Genomic DNA, 18,419 nt, shown 5'->3' on the forward strand with positions numbered 1-18,419 from the left:
CTTTGCTGTGTATCTGATATATGTTTATCTCCCAGAAGCAAGTGGGTGGGTTCCTTGCCAAGATGACACATTAATATACATGTAACAGCCCCATGCATGTCATGGTGGAACAAGCCATAACTCCAGTCAATTCAGGTGGGAATAAACATGTCAAGCTGGCAGTTTGGCACTGTCCAGAACCCCAGAAACTTTGACTAATTTTCAACTTACTAACTGCTGTATTTAGCATTATATTAAGATAGCATATTTCACTCTACAGCCCACTTATTTATTGTCATCTAGTCCACAAATATTTATTGTGCATCTATCTTATGCCATGCACTATTCTAGGCCCTAGGCGTATAGCAGTGAACGAACAAAGGCTCTGTCCTCATGGTGCTTACTGTCTAGTGAGTTTATGTATTACACATAACTTCTGATGAAGACATGTTCTTATTCTTTTATCTATATGTCATTGTTTTATCTAAATGTATTTGATATTTGAATGGTTAAAAAGAACAGCCATCATTAGGCTAGCTGTTTCTGTGAGTGCACATCAAAATATTTGCTGCCTCTCTGCTTCTGTCAGGTGGAGACCTGTGTCCACTGCTGCTCTACTTATTAGCCATATAAACATGTGAGAAAAATATTCAAGAGATTTGGGTAGAAATGAAATTAGGGAAATCAGAAATTTTTCTCTAAGCTACAGATTTTTCTTATGATTAAAGCAGATTTAACAGGACTTGTGGGTGCCAGTTTTTCAAACACCATTATCAATCTTTTGCCTTTCCATGTCAGTATTAACTTAGGGACAAGGATCTAACTTCTAAAATAGGCTCAGCACAACACACACTGTAAACAGGTAAAAACAAAACCAAAAAACTTATGAGATTGAATCTACAAATATTTTTTTAAAGTGAACAGAAAAAAATAGTATCTGTGTTTTCCTTGATTAAAGAAAGAATGCATTTGTATCTTAATGTAAGATGCAAATAATATATAAATGCATAAATCGAAGAGTGCTATTCATACAGAATTACAATATTTATAATTCTAAGTAATTGCTCCTTTATGATACATATATTGTTATAGAACATTCATCAATCTCATCCGATTGGTTGCATATTCCTTACTCCATAATGCTAACAGCTTCTAGAATAACAATTGATACGTCCAAACTAATTTCTGGAGAGAACATCAAATGCCGAATAGGAATTATGCTTAAAAGTATGGCCCTTAAAACATATGTTTTAGTTTAATGTCAATGCAATCCTGAAGAAGACAGAGCAAGACAGTGACCATCTGTTTTAGAGAATCACAGGATGTCAGCATAAGAATCTCATAGATCGTCTAGTGCAGTGGGCAGGGGAGAAGAGTGTAAACAAGGCCCAGGTGAATTCTGATACGCACTCACACAGGCCACTTTGAGAGTCACTGATTTGGTCCAACCTCATCATTTTACAGAGAAAACTGAGGTCCAAGCAAGTGAAGAAACCTATCAGGTCACACGTATAGGGGGCAGCAGAGGTTGGACAAAACAGAGCAGAAGTGTTCTCACTCCCAAACTGGTCTTTGTTCCCCTGCTCTAAGCCACCTTAGAAGACACATTTTTTGCACATTAGGGTAGAAAACCCCAGCTTCACTTTGCTCTCTGAGGGTTAAGTTGTCCAAACAAGTCTCTATTGTATCAGAGCCTCTTATTCTAACAAAAGAACCTCAAAGTTTTGGGTTATTGGTGGTAGATTTTGGTTGTTGCTCTGGTTGTGTGTTTTGCTTTTGGAAGATGGAGAGGGAAGTTTAACTAAGACCTAAGTTAAAGTATCATTATTACTTAACAGACTAACCAGGATGTAGGTTTTAAAGGTTAGAGTGAGAGAAAAATAGCAGTTGGATCTCACACACACACACACACACACACACAAGTGGTGATACTGGTATTCTATTCATCAGTGATAAAGTAAGTGGCTTACTGCTAAAATATTTGAGGAGAGGGATCTGTTAGCCTTCACTGTGGGGAGAACATGTCACTTCAAGTCCTCCTCTCTTTGGCTGAGTCACTGCCACCATGGTCTCCAAAAGAAAGCCTCCAGCCCTCCACTGCTAGGGAAAAGGTCACCAAGAGCACAGAGCTCGAGAGCTTGGGGAAGTGGGTGAAAGGGAGAATGAAACATCTACAATATCATGTAGTCTCTTCAAACATTCATCTAAGTTCAAGACTTTTATCCCAAGACGAACTCTTCCCTACTCGCCCCTCTATTGAACACAGCTGGCATTTTAATGAGGCTAAATCTGGCGTTTCTGCCATTAGTGAAGATGAACATCAAAATATTAAGCTCTGCTTTCCTTTGTTTTAAAAGAATTGAGCTTCACTCAATGTGTGCCCAACTCCAAAGCTATGAGGCATGATTTTTGTTCTGACAGACCCTTGGTACAGTATTGATCAAGGATAATGTCACAAATTATGGGGATATAGTCTACTCTCTACATTCCAAAGAGACAGTACCCCTAAGTATTAACATAAAAAAATTACAACTGACATTGGTTGACTCCTATTACTTGCCATGCTTTGTGTTAATCGTGTTACATAAATAATCTTATTTAATCCTCACAACAACTCTATTATAACGTAGATGCAATTTTACATTAGGGGAAACTGAGGCTTAGAGAGGTTAATTACCTGGCCGAAGTAAGTGTCACACAGTAAGCAACAAAAAGCTGGAATTCAAACCCAGATTTGTATAACAACAAGGCCTGTGCTTTTGATGTTCTGCTTGCTCTCATTTGATTCACGTCCCAGCACACAGACCTATAGGACACATCCTAACATAATTTAACATTTATGTGACAAATTTATAATTTAGTTATATGTACAGTTTGGCACAAATTAATTAACACAACCTCTGTGTGTCAAATTATGGCTCATTCCAAGCTGGAGTTCCCCTAATGTTATCACAGAAGAGCCTCTGATGACCCCAAAGAAGAATCACACACTGGAAGTTTCCACAAATGCCAACTCACTCCTTGGAGTTGAGTGAAGACAGATTGGTAGCAAGTAGCCTAAACGAGTCAACGGCTTTCTTCTTTAGGGAGCTGATTTTTCCCCCCAGTATCCAACAAATATTCTCATGGCAATGACTTAACGACTCAAATGGAAATACTGAATACATACTTTTTTCTTTTAAAGAAAAGAATCTATCCTGAGCTCCTTAATCTTGGGCCATAGTGGAGACACACGCTCGAGGCTGTTTTCTGCGCCATTGGCATACCCACCTTTTGCCTTACTTGTCTTTGGTCAGTGTGACTCTGCTGTCCTTTTATTCATACTGTGTTGCATCTGATGCTTTTATTCAATAACCCGAATGAGAGAGTGTTCTCTGATGTTGTTCTAATTGGACGTAAAATCAAATACATTATCAAGGAAAAATGAAACTGAAAGAAGCAAGAAAACTCGCAGCCCTAAGTTTTCTACTGGGGTCACATTTGCTGATAAAAGATGCAAAATAAAAGAAGTGCCCAAGCTGATCAGTCCCGGCTCCCTTTTGACCTGAAGATCTATGCAATGGGGTGGCTGGGTAAGTGGTAGGGGAGCTGGAGAACACTTTCAACTGTTATTAGCATGATTTTGCCTCCTCAGCAGGCAAACGCTAATCACATCTCTTTTCCATTGCTCGTTTTATAGTGCTCCTAAGGAAAGCCTCTTGAAAAAAAGGAGAAGAAAAAAGAAGTCTGACTAATGGAACAAAACCCACATAACCGTCCAGTTCTATCATATTTTCTTATTCTTATTAAGATGATGGCTCGGTTTCGAATAAAGATTAAGTACTTGATTGTGGTTAATGCATAGTCTGGCCAAGTTAATTTATAAATGAGAGAACAGCTATTTTTATCACACTCTTCACATCCCAGATGACTTCAATCAGTAAATTTCATAGAAATGAATATATGAAAAAACCTCTGCCTGTCCTTTGTCTTTCACCCATTCAACACCTCTCTGAGTTGAATGATTAATATTAGTAAATATACACGGTCTTTCAGAGTGACCTTACTGGCCTGTTTCTGACGATGTGATCTTGGCTTCCTTGTGGCTTGCCATGATGAGTTCTTCAAAACATTATACTTTCTGCCGAATTTAATTGAAGTAAGTTAGACTTCTAAAAACTAGTTGTGTGTGTAATCTTGACTAGTTTGCTGTATTCTATTTGGTGCTTCGAAAGCCAGGCGCGGGCTAAGTATTTTTCAACATTTAGCTTGGTTTTTCACTCCTGATCACAAGAGATCAATCTCAATCTTCCTGTTAGTGGCATGTTGTTTTCCAAAACTAAAGCTACATGCCCCAAAATCTTTGACTTCTTTTGTGTGGCAGATGACATCTTCCACTGACAGTGGATAATAAATTTACATTCAGCCCACATGTGGAACCTGAACACATAAGCCCCCCCCCCGCCATGAAGTACAATTTGAAGTGACATTCCCTTCTTTTTTTCCTCCTACCTCAGTGATGCAGAATAACAATCATAAATTAACAGTTCTCTTTGCGGGGGATGCTGAATGAAAAGAAAGGAACAAGAGAAGGCACCTCAATCTAGACAATGGGTAACAAAATCCCCACAGCAAACCTCAGTTCTTAGCAGACACCCTGATAAGGTTCTCAGGACACAGCGCTGAGGAAGAGTGAATTCCCCAGTGAGACACATCACATACTCCAGTGGCTCCTGGTTAACCCGGCCATCTTATCTGTGCCAAAATTCAGATTTAACACAATGTCCTCCTTAGCCCAATGCAATTCTATGCCCAGTTCTGCCAGCCTCAGCTCTGCAAAACATCAGTATTCTCTTAAAAAAATATATAAGCTTAAATGCTGGGCCATCCTTCAGTTGTACGCTTTGATTAAGGATTACACCCAGTAAAGCATTTTCTGTTGAAGATGCCCACAGCAATATTCATCCCAGGGACAGTGAAATGGAGGTAGAAAGGATTGCATGGGTAACTTACCAGCTCCTGAGTCTCAATGGCTGCAGCAGCCCCCGTGCTTTACCTGATCCCTTGCCTCTCTGTCTCTCTCCCTCTCTCTCTCCCTCCTTGTCTTGTGTACAGATTGCAGGGAACTTAAAGAACTCGCAGGGACAGTGTTCAAATGACTTAAGAAAGAGAACAGGAACAATACTTCGTTCTCTTTTTCTCAGATGAGTACCTTCGGGAAGAAGGAAGGAAGGGAGGGGAGAGGGAGGAAGTCAACAACCCTTTGCTTTCCTGAAAAAAAATAAGGAAACAGAAGATAGACATCTCATTTTCTCTTAAACAAAATGTTGGAAGGGGCAAAAAAAAAAAAAAAAAAAAAAAAAACTTTGAAAAAAGGAATTCCTCAAATATGCTCTCTGCCCTGGGAGCTTTAAAGAGATGAAAAGCCTTACTGGCTTGGCCTGTCCAAACAAATGGTGTTCCAGAAAGTCAGGCTCTCCTGAGCTTGCAGCCTCTGGTATCTAGTTTGCAGAACTGACACAGCCAAAGGGGAACAAATCATGTCTTGTCCACTCTGAGCAAGGGAAAGTTTGGTCTGTCATGCTAACTGAGGCAAAGCGGCAGCCTGTGAGGCCAGGCAGCGTGCAGGTCAGCCAGAATGCATGGTTCTTCCTAGGCTCTTTGAAACACCAGTGTTGCTGCAGTTCTTCAGCCTGACTCTAGAGCCTTATAGTTCTTCCCAGATCAAATAACAGATTTATGCACTGGTCCCTGCCATGGACCAAGACAATAGACTACAGCAAGCTTCCATCTCTGCTGGTGGATGAAAAAGAAAGAAAGAAAAAAAAACAACTTGCCACACTGCTGTTGGACATAGTTATCTCAGAACTGTTGTTTACATTGTCCTATCCTTTACATTCTTAATGTTTCTTGGATTTGGTCTCCTCTGGAAAAACTGGAAGGTGATTTCTAATTTGTTTTCTAATATTGCACAGGTCTTAGATAAGTCAGCCACAGTTTGTGGGGGTTTTCAGCAATATGTAGATTTTTTAACATTTATTTTTTTATTTTATTTATTTTTTAACATCTTTATTGGGGTATAATTGCTTTACAGTTAGTTTCTGCTTTATAACAAAGTGAATCAGCTATACATATACATACATCTCCATATCTCCTCCCTCTTGCGTCTCCCTCCCTCCCACCCTCCCTATCCCACCCCTCTAGGTGGACACAAAGCACTGAGCTGATCTCCCTGTGCTATGAGCCACAGTGTTTGAAAACGGATAGGGAGGTTGAATACAAAGAGCTAGAAAATGGAGGGAATATCCTTTACCAAGTTAGGGGCCCTAGGAGTTCAGTGGGCAGGCATGAGCTCTGTTTAGGGTTTGTTTCGCTTAGGAATAAGCATGGTTTAAAATTCTCTGATTTGTGTTGTTGTGTCTTATGCCCTTCATTCATCTGGTTAAGACCATTTTTCACCACGAACAGGAACCAGCAGTTATGCAGATCTTTGTGGCAGCAAAAGAAGAAACAACTTTAAGTACTTCCTTATTTCAACCAATTATGAAAAAATGGGGTGGAGAGTCACACCTGAGCACGAGGTGCAAGTCAAGGGAGTTCGGGAAAAGAATGATTCTGATTCAGTCTCTCTGTAAGACTGTTATGGGATTCAATGGACTATGAGATCATTCATTTATCCAGTTTTCTTCCACCAGTAGTTATCTATCAATTTATCTCTCTACCTGAATATGTGTGTGTATGCATATGTATGTGTCTGTGTGTGTATCATAGAGAATATAATGTCATTCGGTAAGTTTGTAAGAGCCAGAACAGTCTTACTCTTTGCATTCCCGTGGCACCAATACTGGCGCAACACATGGTATTGGATTTCTGCCATGGGTGATCCAACCCCATCTACAGATGAAAACACTAACACCCAGAGAAGACTCTACTGTTTGCCCGAAGTCACACACACAGTGACTAAAACCAAAATGCTCATCTCTCTCCTGATTCAGCTCCGGTGCTCTTTGCCCTCTGCTGGCCTTCCTCTATATCCTGCCTTTGTAGAAATGGAAAAGAACACAAAAATGAAAATCTGTGAAAGCAAGAGAACACCATAAAAGAATGGCTTCGGGGAGGGATAGGAATCGATTCTTGTAGAACAACAGCGATACTGGGGGCAAACCTTTGAGTAACTGTGAGGTTTAAGAAGCGCTCTGCTGAAATGTACAATAAAAAGTGGAAGTAGGTGGGAGGGAGGTGAGGGTGAGTGAGGAGAAGGGGGGAAATGCTGGGCTGGGTGTCTGAGGCACCAGTCAGCGGAGGCAAAGAGGGGACGTGAAGACCAAAGAAGATCGGGCTGCAAACGTGTCTGATCACCTGGAGAAGCGATGACAGCAACACGCAGCCCTTTCCTTGTTCGTATTCCTCTTGCAGCCTCGGGGCAGAGCCAGGGCTGAGCCCCAGGAGCCCAGTCAGAATCCAGAGGATTTCCCTTTCAAGTCTGCAGAATGTGGGGACTGTCACGTTGAGGCGTGTTGTTTTCTCCAAGCCAGCGGACCCGCCCAAGGACAGCCTGGATGGGGACATGTGCCATCCGAGCTGGACGGCTTTGATGTCGTGGAGCTGCATCCAGCGGGGAGCTTGTGACTTCACCTCTGGAAAAGCTGGAAGGTGATTTCTAGTGTTTTCAAAATACTGGGAAGCAGCATGGGTCTTAGGTAAGTCAGCCACGGTTTTTCAAAAGGGATTCTCAGCCCTGCCTGTGCCCAGCTGTTCCATTCACAGAGCTCGTTGTAACCCTCCTGTGAGATGCATAGAACGGCTTCTCCCTCTTTCCCTGCTCTGCCAATCATACGAAGATGATCCCCTACTACCTGTAAAATCACCCACTGGGTGTCTAGAAGCTGAAATTCCTAAGTCCCTCCCATCAGGTTTCACGGGAGAGATTCCTCATCAGGTCACTCAGGCTGATGAAGCTTCCTCTCCAGCCATCTCAGGATTTATTCAGATTCTGAAGGAAAGTGAAGGGAATGGATGTTTGTACTGCAGACAACTGAGGAAAGGCTCGTGTAGAACTGGACTATGGCCGGGCCTCTGACCCAACAGGTGAGCTCCACATTGCACTCGATATTATAGAGATCATTTGATTAGAAAGAGAGGGCTACAAGATCAGGGGACAAGGAGAAACACCAAGGTTAAAATTCAGTGAGGCAAAAGCAGTGACCCAAGACTCAGAACCAGCACTGCAGAAACATTAGCTCTACTCAGAACGCTTCCCACTTCTGAAGCGTCCTGACTGGTACGTCTCCCACTTCTGAATATCCAGAGCTCTAGGGCTATGTGTTCACCCAGGACTAATTTGACCCCTGGCCATGGAGGGCGGGGAAGTGAAGAATGAATTGAAATATAACATATGTTCAGAGCAGTGCACAAAAATGTAAGTGTATACATCAGTGAATTTTTATAAAACCAACACATCTGAATAACAGAAACCTAAGAGGAGACACCCTGTGGCCCTCCAGCCTTCTACCTCTCCTCAAGGGTCACATGGTCCTAAATTCTCGAACCTGACGTAGATGATATTACCTGGTTTACATAACAAATGGCACCAAATTGTACTTTCTGTTTTGTGTTGTAAGATTCGCCCCTACTGTTGAGTGTACTTATGGCTCAATCACTGTCATCGCTGGAGAATACTTCATTCTGTGACTGTACCACAATTTACATATCCACTCTACTGAAGATGATATTTGGGTTGTTTCTATTTCGGGGCCATTAACAACAGGCTGCCAGGAATATTCCTGTCGCTGCCAGATGTCTTTTTAAAGCCTGGTGCAGGACTCCCCTCTCTCCAGGAAGATTGTCCACTCCAGTGATTCACAACCTTTTGTTTGGTTTCTTTGCACCTACTTCCTCTCACATGGGATGCATGGCATAGTTTTTTTTTTCTTTAATTCAAGTGGATTTGGTTTGAGGACATGGTTGATGCCTTTGGAGACCCTGGCAGAGTTCCTGAGTCGTTTCAGAATGGATTGGGAGCCACGGCTCTCACTTCCTGCTATGACCTGGAGATGCTGGTCCCTGCTGCTCTGAGTCACTCTCCATGGACTCGCCAACTCCCTTCCAGACTCTGTGCCAGTTGGGTCTCCCCTCCCTCGTGTAGGCTTCTCACGCATTAGACTAACGTGCAAGGAGAGGGCCAAGTCCTGGGCCTGAAACAGCTTTGAAACTTCCTTTGTTTCTTTGATTTATTCTCTTCATCTTGCCAGGCCCTAATATCCTCCAAGTCCCAACTCCCAAAACGTGAGAACATTCATTTCTTTCTTTCTTTTTAGTTTTTTTTTTTAGCATGAAAAAACGATATGAAGGATTATAAACAAGTTACTAAAGAAAGCCTGTTTTATGCATCTAGTTTCCTCATCTGACAAGTGGGGATAATAACATAACATCTATTTTTCATATTCTTAGGAGTAAAGAAGAAGAGGAGCTAAAATCTTTCATACACTTACCATATGTGAGGCACTGTTCTAAACATACTACATGTCACAACTTATTTAATCGTCACAACAGTCCTCTGAAGTAGGTGCTATTTTTGCCCTTTATCTCCTCCTCTTTTAATAGATGAGGAAACTGAAGCATGGAGACGTTACACTACTTCCCAGTATTACACAATTAGTAAGATTCCAAACCCAGGGAATTCTGGCTCAGAGCTCTATTTCAACCAAAAGCTAACAAACACTGCCTGTCGCACAGTAAAAACTGGTCCCTAGAATTGGAGAACATGCTGTATAATATAAAAGGTAAAAGTGTACAGCACAGAGGCGCATTCTGCAACCATTTAGTGAGCATGTCTCATGGACCAGACGGCTCCATGCTAGGAGTGGGCAAGGCACTTATGAATTTTACTTCCTGGCAGAGAGAGACACTTTCAATTAAATAAATCATGCTTGGGTATCTGAACAATTACAATTGCAGTCACTGCTCTGAGAAGGAAACCTAAGAGTTAGGAGAGCATATAGTCAGGTACCAAATCTGTACAAAAGGTCAGGGAAAGTCTTCTTAAGAAAATGAAACATAAACTGAGACCTGAAGAATGAGCAGGCATGTGCCAGGCAAGGAGGGCAGGCAGCAGCTCCTGCAACAGGCAGCTGGGGGGGTCCGAGTTCAGATTCTGAACTTGATCCTAAGATGGTTGGGAAATCATTAAAGATTTTACACAGAAGAAGGACATGATCAGATTTGCATTTCAGAAAGCCTGTGTTGGTCACTGTGCAAAGAATGGCTTGTGGAGGGGCAAGAATGGAAACAGATGAAGAGTTGTAAAGTCTAGCCTAAATCTGGTTGTGTCGAGAAGGGCCGTCAGGAGCTGCAGGTGGACGTGTTGGTGCCTAGAGAGGTCGTGGGTGGTAAAGTCTGAGCGCCACCCTCATACACTGTGTGGCAAGGGTTTACTGGAGAGTGAATATAGGCAGTGCCTGGCACGCAAACAGCTGGCTCATGAAAGATTCACACTTTTGAACAGCAGCACCTTCTACCATGTACCCACCCCCACCCCCAATCTCCAGAGATTCCAAACCTGAGTACCTACCCGCCTTTGCTCCACCCTAGCCTCTTGGTCGGCTTGCCTTACTGTCACTGTCCTCACGTGTATCCTGTGCCTGCATTACTTAATACTCACCCAACAGAGCTCCCTTTTCTCCAGCACACACCCATGCTGCTCCTGAAAAGCTGGTAGCGTTCTCAAAGATGGCCCAGGAGGGATGAGTCTGAGGGATAGAGCGGAACTCAGGGTTTGAACTAGTAGGGTTGGGGAAAATGTACTCTAGGTATTCCATGTTAGGACCCGGGCTGAAATTCTCTAAGGAAAGTCTGTTAGATGTGGTAGATGGATAGGGTTATGATTTAGTTACAGGACTAAATCTTAAGAACTGGCCTGTGGACTTAATCACCAAGGAACACATGGTTTCTACAGGAAAATGTATTCTGAGCTCCAAATATCTGATAGAAGCAAATGAGGATTTTTAAGTTGGGGAATGGCAGTAGTTGTATTAAAAAGCACCTGTGGGTTTCTTGTCAGGCCAGAGGTGAGCAAGCATCCTCCTCCAGTACTCACTTCCATTATTCAGTAGGGCTCATTTTTCCACAGTCTTCCTCCAGAGTGGTCATAAAGGCCTTTTCTTCTACTTACAGGCTCTCTCCAAGCACCCTAAGACCCTATGTTTCAGTGACACACAAGAGACAAGAAATAACTTTATTTTTATACATTACATGAAGTGTGATTAAAGTTCCCCCTCCTTGGTAAAGTTGGCTAACAGTTCTATATCATTATTTTTCATGACTCTCACACTCTTCCTTAGGTTGTACCAGACCCAGGACTTTCACAGCCCTAAGAAAATAGCACTGAGGCTTGATCCATGTTGGCTGATTCATGGTCCCCTCAGAGGTGGCTGGCTCTGCTCGTGCCTCTACACCCTCAGTGCCAAGTGCAGTCACAGGAACGTCCACCCAAACTTCCGAGGCCATATTGACCAGATCTCTATGGTTATCCTTGTCATCTTTACAACCCTACATAGATGAGACCCAAGGTTGCTGCAACCTGTCTTCTTTCCTAATCTTCTCGGATCCAACTCACACCAGGGGTCAAGCTACCCCCTTCTTCAACCCCATTGCCACACGTTTCAGCCTCCTTGGACCTAGACCAGGGGTAAACTCAAATGTTAAATGAACCAAGCAGGTTCATTTAACCAGTGCCCCATGTGTAATGCAATAGGGTATGGTGGGGATCAAGGCAAATCGAAGAGTTCATATCCCACCTAGAGTTGTTTGTGACCATGTGAGAACATAGGCCTAGTGTGACCCAGACCATCTTATTTTTTAAAAAATAAGCTGAACATCTGAACTTCTAACGTGGAATTTCTTGATTTTAAAATTTTAGAATTGAAAAGAGACTATTTTTAAAAGAAATTAAGGAATTATTATTCATCATTTGGGGTGTGATAATGGTGTGGTGGTTTGCTTTTTAAATATACAGTGAAGTATTCACAAATGAAATGTGATTTGTTTAAGACTCTACATGAAAAAGTAAAATTTAAATCTGAAGGCAGTCTAAATTTGACGGTTTTAAACTATGCCCACAGATTCTTTACTCTTCTCTTTGAAAGACAGAGTCTAATTCTAACCACTTAGACTTCGTGATTTGTTCCCGACACTAGAATAAGGCAGAAGTGATGTGGAGTGACTTAGGAGACCAGGGCACAAAAGGCACTAAGGCTTTCTTTTCCCTCACTCTCAGATTACTTGCTCTGGGGGAGGTCAGCTGCCATGCCATGAAGACCCTTAAGCAACCTGTGGAAAGGGCCACATAGACAGGGACGGAGGCCTCCTGCTGTGATCTCAGCAATGGATCATCCAGTCCAATCGAGTCTTCAGATGACTGAAGGCCCTGCCACATTCTGACGGCAACCTCACCAGAGATCCTAAGCCAAACCACCTAGCTAAGCTGTCCCTCAACTCCTGACCCGTAGAAACTGTGAGATAATAAACGTTTGTTTTTTTAAGCCACTAGGCTTTGGAGTAATTTGTTATACCCCAAAAGATAATTAATACATTAGCATCAGGAAGCCTGCTTAGTTTACGACTTTTGGCCTTAACCTTTTCAAACCAAAACTCCCAGGTAGGAATATTTGCTGGTGGCAATCACAGTTTGACTCTGAAACTCAACAAGGCTGTTAACTGTTACATCCACCTCCACTCACCACCAAACAAAGGGGGTCAACTTTAAAGGATCACATGCTTATCCTATTCTACATGGAATTCTTGAGAAGAGAATGTACTAGTGACCCCTGGTACCAATATAATGGACTATAAGAGTTCAGCTCAACATCTATACCATCAATTTGTTTCTTTATTTCACTCTCACATTTGTCAGTGAGTGATACTGTCTTGGGCAAGTTTTCTTTTTAGGTGTCTTTTTTTGATAGATTTTAAACTGTCACAGTCTGGAAGATCAGCAGCTGATTTGTTTTATGTAGTGGCAAAATCTCTACTTAATGTTGTGAGTGTTTGATAGGTACCAGTTAATGCTTCGAAAGCTAGATATTGGAAAGATTTTATTTGCTTTAAAAGAAAAAAAAAATGGACAGAACCCTTTGACCAAAAAGTAATCTTACTTAGAAACTAATACAGAAAACAGAATATAAGTTTCGTGGGAACCCAGGCTTCGGTGGTTCCTTGCTGTATCTCCAGTGTCTGGAAGTCACTGGCACATGGAAGCTGCTCAACAGACATTTGTTAAATGAATGAATGAGTGAATGAGTGGATGAGACCAAAGAGAAGAGACTCCATTGAAGGAGGAGGGTGGAGTTCCATCCAGTAAGTATTCTCCTCCCTTCCCCCATCCCCTCTCAGATGTCACCATCACTGAGGTGCTTTTGAGGCAGGCTGACTGCCTGAGAAACACAGTTCTAAATGGGAGGCCTGGCAAGAACCCCTTGGAACTAAACGCGAGCAGACCTGGGCCCCCCGTTCTTCCACTTACTGGCCACAAGGCCCGGCAGTGGTTTTCAACCGCTCTTCTTTGGTCCTGATTGCTTCTTCTGCAAAATGAGATAGAAGCTTCCAGCCTTAATTCCAGCGGTGTCATGAGTATGTCCAGGCTTCCCCTTCTTTTGACATCCACCCGGAAGGAGGCAAGTCACCACTTGTGAGGCACTTTGAAGCTGACAAACAGGAGGCCTCAGAGCGATGTGACCAGAGGCGCACAGCCTGGCAGATGAGCTGCTCTGACGGATGCTCAAAGCAGCTGTCGGTGAACAGAAGGCGGCCTGCACAAAGGAGCTAGCCAAAAATAATGAGGGAGGTGAAGAGAAAAAAGAAAGAAGGAAAGAAGGAAAGAAAGAGAAAGAAAGAGAGAGAGAGAGAGAAAGGAAAAGAGAGAGAGAGAGGAGAGAAAGAAAGAGAGAGAGAGAAAGAAAGAGCGAGTGAGCGAGCGAGAGAAAGAAAGAAAGAGCGAGTGAGCGAGCGAGAGAGAGAGAGAGAAAGAAAGAGAGAGAGAGAGAGAAAGAAAGAAAGAAAGAAAGAAAGAAAGAAGGGGAGGAAGAAAGGAAGAAACAAAGAAAGGCAGGGCAGGGCTTGGGGTCACTTGGGCTTCCTCTGGTCTCACCACCACCCCCACCTCCCCGCCCGATGCTCCTCCTCCGCCCAGTCCTCAAACAACCCTCTTCTGTCTCCTCCAGAAGAAAAGTTAAAAGCTTTCTTTTGGAAAAAGAGCAGCTGTTTACCTTTGGTAGGACAGCCATTGGTGGTGAGTTCAAACACAGGAAAAGGCCTCTTGGTTACAGGAAGAGCTGCAGACAGGTCTGGAAGACTTGCCACGACGCTGCGGAGATGCACCTTCCCCGCCATGCACAGCCCCGGGACCGACACTGGGTCCTTGCCTCCACATCAGGCAACCCGCCTTCAGCTATTTCTTGAACTTCACCTATTCCTCCCTTCCCTCAGGGATACTGATCCTAAAGCAGAGAGACAGTGAGGGATGGCCGATAGGACCGGAAAAGGGGAACAAAAAGAGAAAAAGAGGCTTACATTACAAACAAAAACACCATGACTTTATTTCCAGTCTAGTATGGAAAATACAATTATAACAAGCAGCAAACCTTGGGTTTACATTTGGGGGTCTTATTTGTTTTCGGTCATTAAAATCATCCTTCATGAACTAAAGGGACCACATTTGCCAAAACAGGGCCAAAATTCTGCCCCAGAAAACTGATTTCTCTACAGCTACTTCCAGAACTGCATGATTTATTTGTGGAAGGGAAGGGAAGGAATCTGCCTTCGTATTTTCAAAGCGCTTGCTCATGAGACCTACCCGCCCCAAGAAGGGTTAGACTAAATTGTGAGAGAAAGGAAGAAAATCACGCTAAGGGAACAAATGCTGTCAAATAATCAAAATCTTCTGGGTCTTTCCCATTTGCCCCAAATTTCTTTTCTCTAACTCCACTTCAAAAATTCCCCTGGCTCCAAGAAGCTCTAGACTTTCTGTTCAGACCATTCACAAGTTTACCATGAGGATCTCACTTCTCTTTCCCTGATTTTAGAGTCATTTGGGTCAAAATCTTTATGTCTTCCAGAGAGCCTGCAGCATCCTGCTCCCTCCAGAAGACCTTACCCAACCAAAATCGAAATGAAGGGCTGCTAATCTCTTTTCCAGCCACCAACCTCCATCCTACCTGGCACTCATCGTCAATGAACTTCTCACATAAAGGATGTGCTGTAGAGAAAAGCAGCAATTTCTCCTCCCCTGAAATATTCCTCTCAGTACTCCAAGTCCACTAAACGTTAGCTGCAGTATTTTACTTGGTGTGGAATGAGTCTGTAACAAAATCCTTTGGGTTCTTCAAGATTTTTCTCCTAAACTTTGGTTTTTAGCAGTTTGACTCCGATAGGCCTGGGCATGTGTGTGTGTGTTTTTAAATCTATCCTGTGAGAAGTCTGCTCTCCTTCCTAAGTCCATAAATTCATCTCGTTCTCCAAATTTGTACATTTTTTATCTATTCTTTTTTTTTTTAATATTCTTTGCTGTACCATTTTTTTTCTGTTCTCCCTCAGAAACTCCAATTGCACATATATTAGACCTTTTGATACTGTCCACAGGTCCCTGTGGATCTGCTCATTTTTTTTTTAATCTCTCTTCTGTCTGTTCTTCATATTGGATCGTTTCTATTGAACTATTTTTAAAGTGCACTGATTTTTTTTCTTTTCTCTCTAATTTACTGTTAAGCACAACCAGTAAATTTTTTTTTTGGATATTGCAATTTTCAGTTCTAGAATTTTCATTTTTTTAAATAGTTTTTTAAGAATCATTTTCTGATCTATCACCATACTCATCCGTGAAACATCCATACGAAGAATGGTGAGATAATTTTCTTAGTTCAATTTTACATCTATAAAAATCAAAGAATTGAGAGGTTAAGCAGATTTATCAAGATTGTAGAGGCAGTGATAAATAGAGCCAGGATATATAATATATAGTATGTAATATGGTGGAGGGTGATGGAGAGAAGAACAGGACAGGAAGAGATTAAGAAGTGTAGGAATAGGGACTTCCCTGGTGGCACAGTGGTTAAGAATCTGCCTGCCATTGCAGGGGACGCAGGTTCGAGCCCTGGTCTGGAAAGATCCCACATGCCGCAGAGCAACTAAGCCCGTGCACCACAACTATTGAGCCTGCGTGCCACAACTACTGAAGCCCACACACCTGGAGCCTGTGCTCTGCAACAAGAGAAACCACCACAATGAGAAGCCCACCCACTGCAACGAAAGAGTAGCCCCCTTTGCGACAACTAAAGAAAGCCCACGCGCAGCAACAAAGACCCAACATCGCCAAAAATAAATAAATAAATTTATATTTAAAAAAAAGAAGTGTGGGAATGGGGGGAGTTCTCAATTTCAAATGAGATGTTTAGGGAAGGCTTCATTGAGAAGGTAAGGATAGAGGAAATATCTGAAAGAGGCAAGGTAAGGGGGAAAGATTTTCATTCAGTGGGAAGATCAAGTGCCCTCAATAAGTATATATTTTGTGCATATGTTATATATGGATCACTGGATCTTCCATTATATTCTTATGAGTTGGTGGGGCACAAGTTTATCATACAGAATTTCAAAGGCCAGAAGTAGTCAAATTGTTTTATGAACTATTTTATTTCATACCAGATTGGGTTCTTTTAAAGGATTTGATGAGTCCTACATTGTAATTTTGGTTCTACAGAATATATTACATCCTTGGCATGTGTAAAGTGCTTTATAGGAACTAACAAACTGGTAAGCATGAAGTAGAGATAGAAGACTATGAAAAATTTTCTTTCCTCTGATGAATATATAAATTGTAACTTTTACTCCCTATAATTGATGACTAGGAAATTTAGACCAACCCTCCCACTAAGGAAACCTAAAAAACTGTATAAAATATAAAAAATATTTACTTAAAAGCATCAAAATGTTAACCAAGTAGTGAGGAGCTTAAAAGCCAAAATCTGGAAGTTAAGAACTCAGAGAACAGGACTGATATTCAAATCTAATTTCTCCCTAAGAGCATTTGCCAGTCCTAAAGAAACAGCTGCAAAACTGAGCTATACTTTCGACAAATTTCTGGGGCCAGGGAGCAAAAGGCAAGACATGCAACCTACCAGAGGTAGAAATTCTAATAAACTACCTCCACTTTAAACTGGGGTCCCAAAGAGTTGCAGCTTCAGGTAAGGTGAATCATGAGTAAACCAATCCTTGCACATAATTTCCTTCTGGCTTCATGTTATCTGGGTGGTCCAAGGAACCTCAGCCTTGAACTTGGTTTGAGACGGATCCAGACTGGTAGGACCTCAGGTGTCTGGCAGAGGCAAATGAAAATCCTGTTTGGAAGAAGATGCTATAATACTAAGCCTCAAATTATTCTTACAAATGATTTTTGAAGTACAAGGTCCAACCACTATCAAAAATCAATAGTCATACAGGGAAACAAAATACATTGAGCAAGAACCAGCAGAAAAAACAGAAAATTAAAATAGGCTCATAAGCACTGGAGTTAATATCTGTTGATATCATTAGCCACAAACTATAAAACCACCTTGCTATGTTTGAAGAAGAGAGCAAGAGGGAGACTTTTGTTTAAAGAAGGTTTTATGCTTGAGGAAGAGAGAGAGCCAAAGGTAATAATTTTTTAAGATATAATAACTGAGAATATTCAGAACTGATGAAAGACATCAATCCATAGATTCAAGAAGCCTAATTGTTTCTACACCTTGTATCCACTCAGCACTTCCAGACACATCAGAGTAAAACCATAGCAAGCCAAAGAAACGGAACTGTATATATACCATACGTTAAAAGTAGCCATAGGGAAAAGGACATAATGCCTTCAAAGATGTAAAGTTAAATTGACAGCTGACTTCTGAAAATCAATAATGGAAGTCACAAGATAGTAAAATGGACTCATCAACAGGCAGAAAGAAAACAATAGCCTGCTTAGCATTCTATTTCATATATATATATATATATATATATAGAGAGAGAGAGAGAGAGAGAGAGAGAGAGAGAGAGGGAGCACTCAATAATAAAGATGAATGAAGACTTTTTTAAAAGAGAGAGTTTGGGAAATTCTAAAAGATGTATGTTAGAATTCTAAAAAATGATCCAGATGGAAAGTTTGGGATACAGAAAAATATGAAGAACAAAAAAACAATTAAAGTATCTATGGAGTTTTAAAATTATATAGAATTTAAAATTTTGACAACAATAGCAAATGAGTTAGGATGCGGGTAAATGGGGATAAAGTGCGCTTATGTTTCTGAATTGTATAGGCCAGTGATAAAGATCAATATTTATACTAGACTTAGATAAGTTAACAATGCAAGGTTAAAAATAAAATAATAAATATTAAAAAAGTAGTTTCTAAGCTTTTAACACTGAAAGAAGAGGTAACTAGTGTA

The 18,419-nt window shown here is 41.6% G+C and overlaps 1 protein-coding gene and 2 long non-coding RNA genes across 5 annotated transcripts in view; 2 read left to right on the top strand and 1 right to left on the bottom strand.

Moving 5' to 3' along the window:
* LOC141278287 (uncharacterized) overlaps positions 1-4,150 on the top strand; it is a 45,910-nt gene extending 41,760 nt beyond the window's left edge. Inside the window, exon 3 of the long non-coding RNA XR_012330725.1 lies at positions 3,659-4,150. This is a non-coding gene — a long non-coding RNA (uncharacterized lncRNA). The remainder of the gene's footprint in view (positions 1-3,658) is intronic.
* ZNF366 (zinc finger protein 366) overlaps positions 1-5,262 on the bottom strand; it is a 66,554-nt gene extending 61,292 nt beyond the window's left edge. Inside the window, exons 1-2 of one of the 3 annotated variants that reach the window (XM_073802202.1) lie at positions 4,972-5,262; positions 3,250-3,364 (exon numbers count right to left, since the gene is read on the bottom strand). The gene's annotated coding sequence lies outside the window, so the exon portion shown is untranslated. Of the gene's footprint in view, positions 1-3,148; positions 3,365-4,971 lie in introns of all 3 variants that reach the window. The other 2 variants (XM_073802203.1, XM_033852930.2) reach the window with 2 other exon arrangements.
* Positions 5,263-7,522: 2,260 nt separating this feature from the next.
* On the top strand, positions 7,523-16,319 carry LOC141278288 (uncharacterized). Its single transcript, XR_012330726.1, has 3 exons — positions 7,523-7,658; positions 15,069-15,850; positions 16,085-16,319. It is a non-coding gene; the product is annotated as an uncharacterized lncRNA (long non-coding RNA).
* Positions 16,320-18,419: the final 2,100 nt, after the last annotated feature.

The sequence above is a fragment of the Tursiops truncatus genome, chromosome 3 (assembly GCF_011762595.2).
Source record: "Tursiops truncatus isolate mTurTru1 chromosome 3, mTurTru1.mat.Y, whole genome shotgun sequence".
Taxonomy (NCBI): Eukaryota; Metazoa; Chordata; class Mammalia; order Artiodactyla; family Delphinidae; genus Tursiops; species Tursiops truncatus.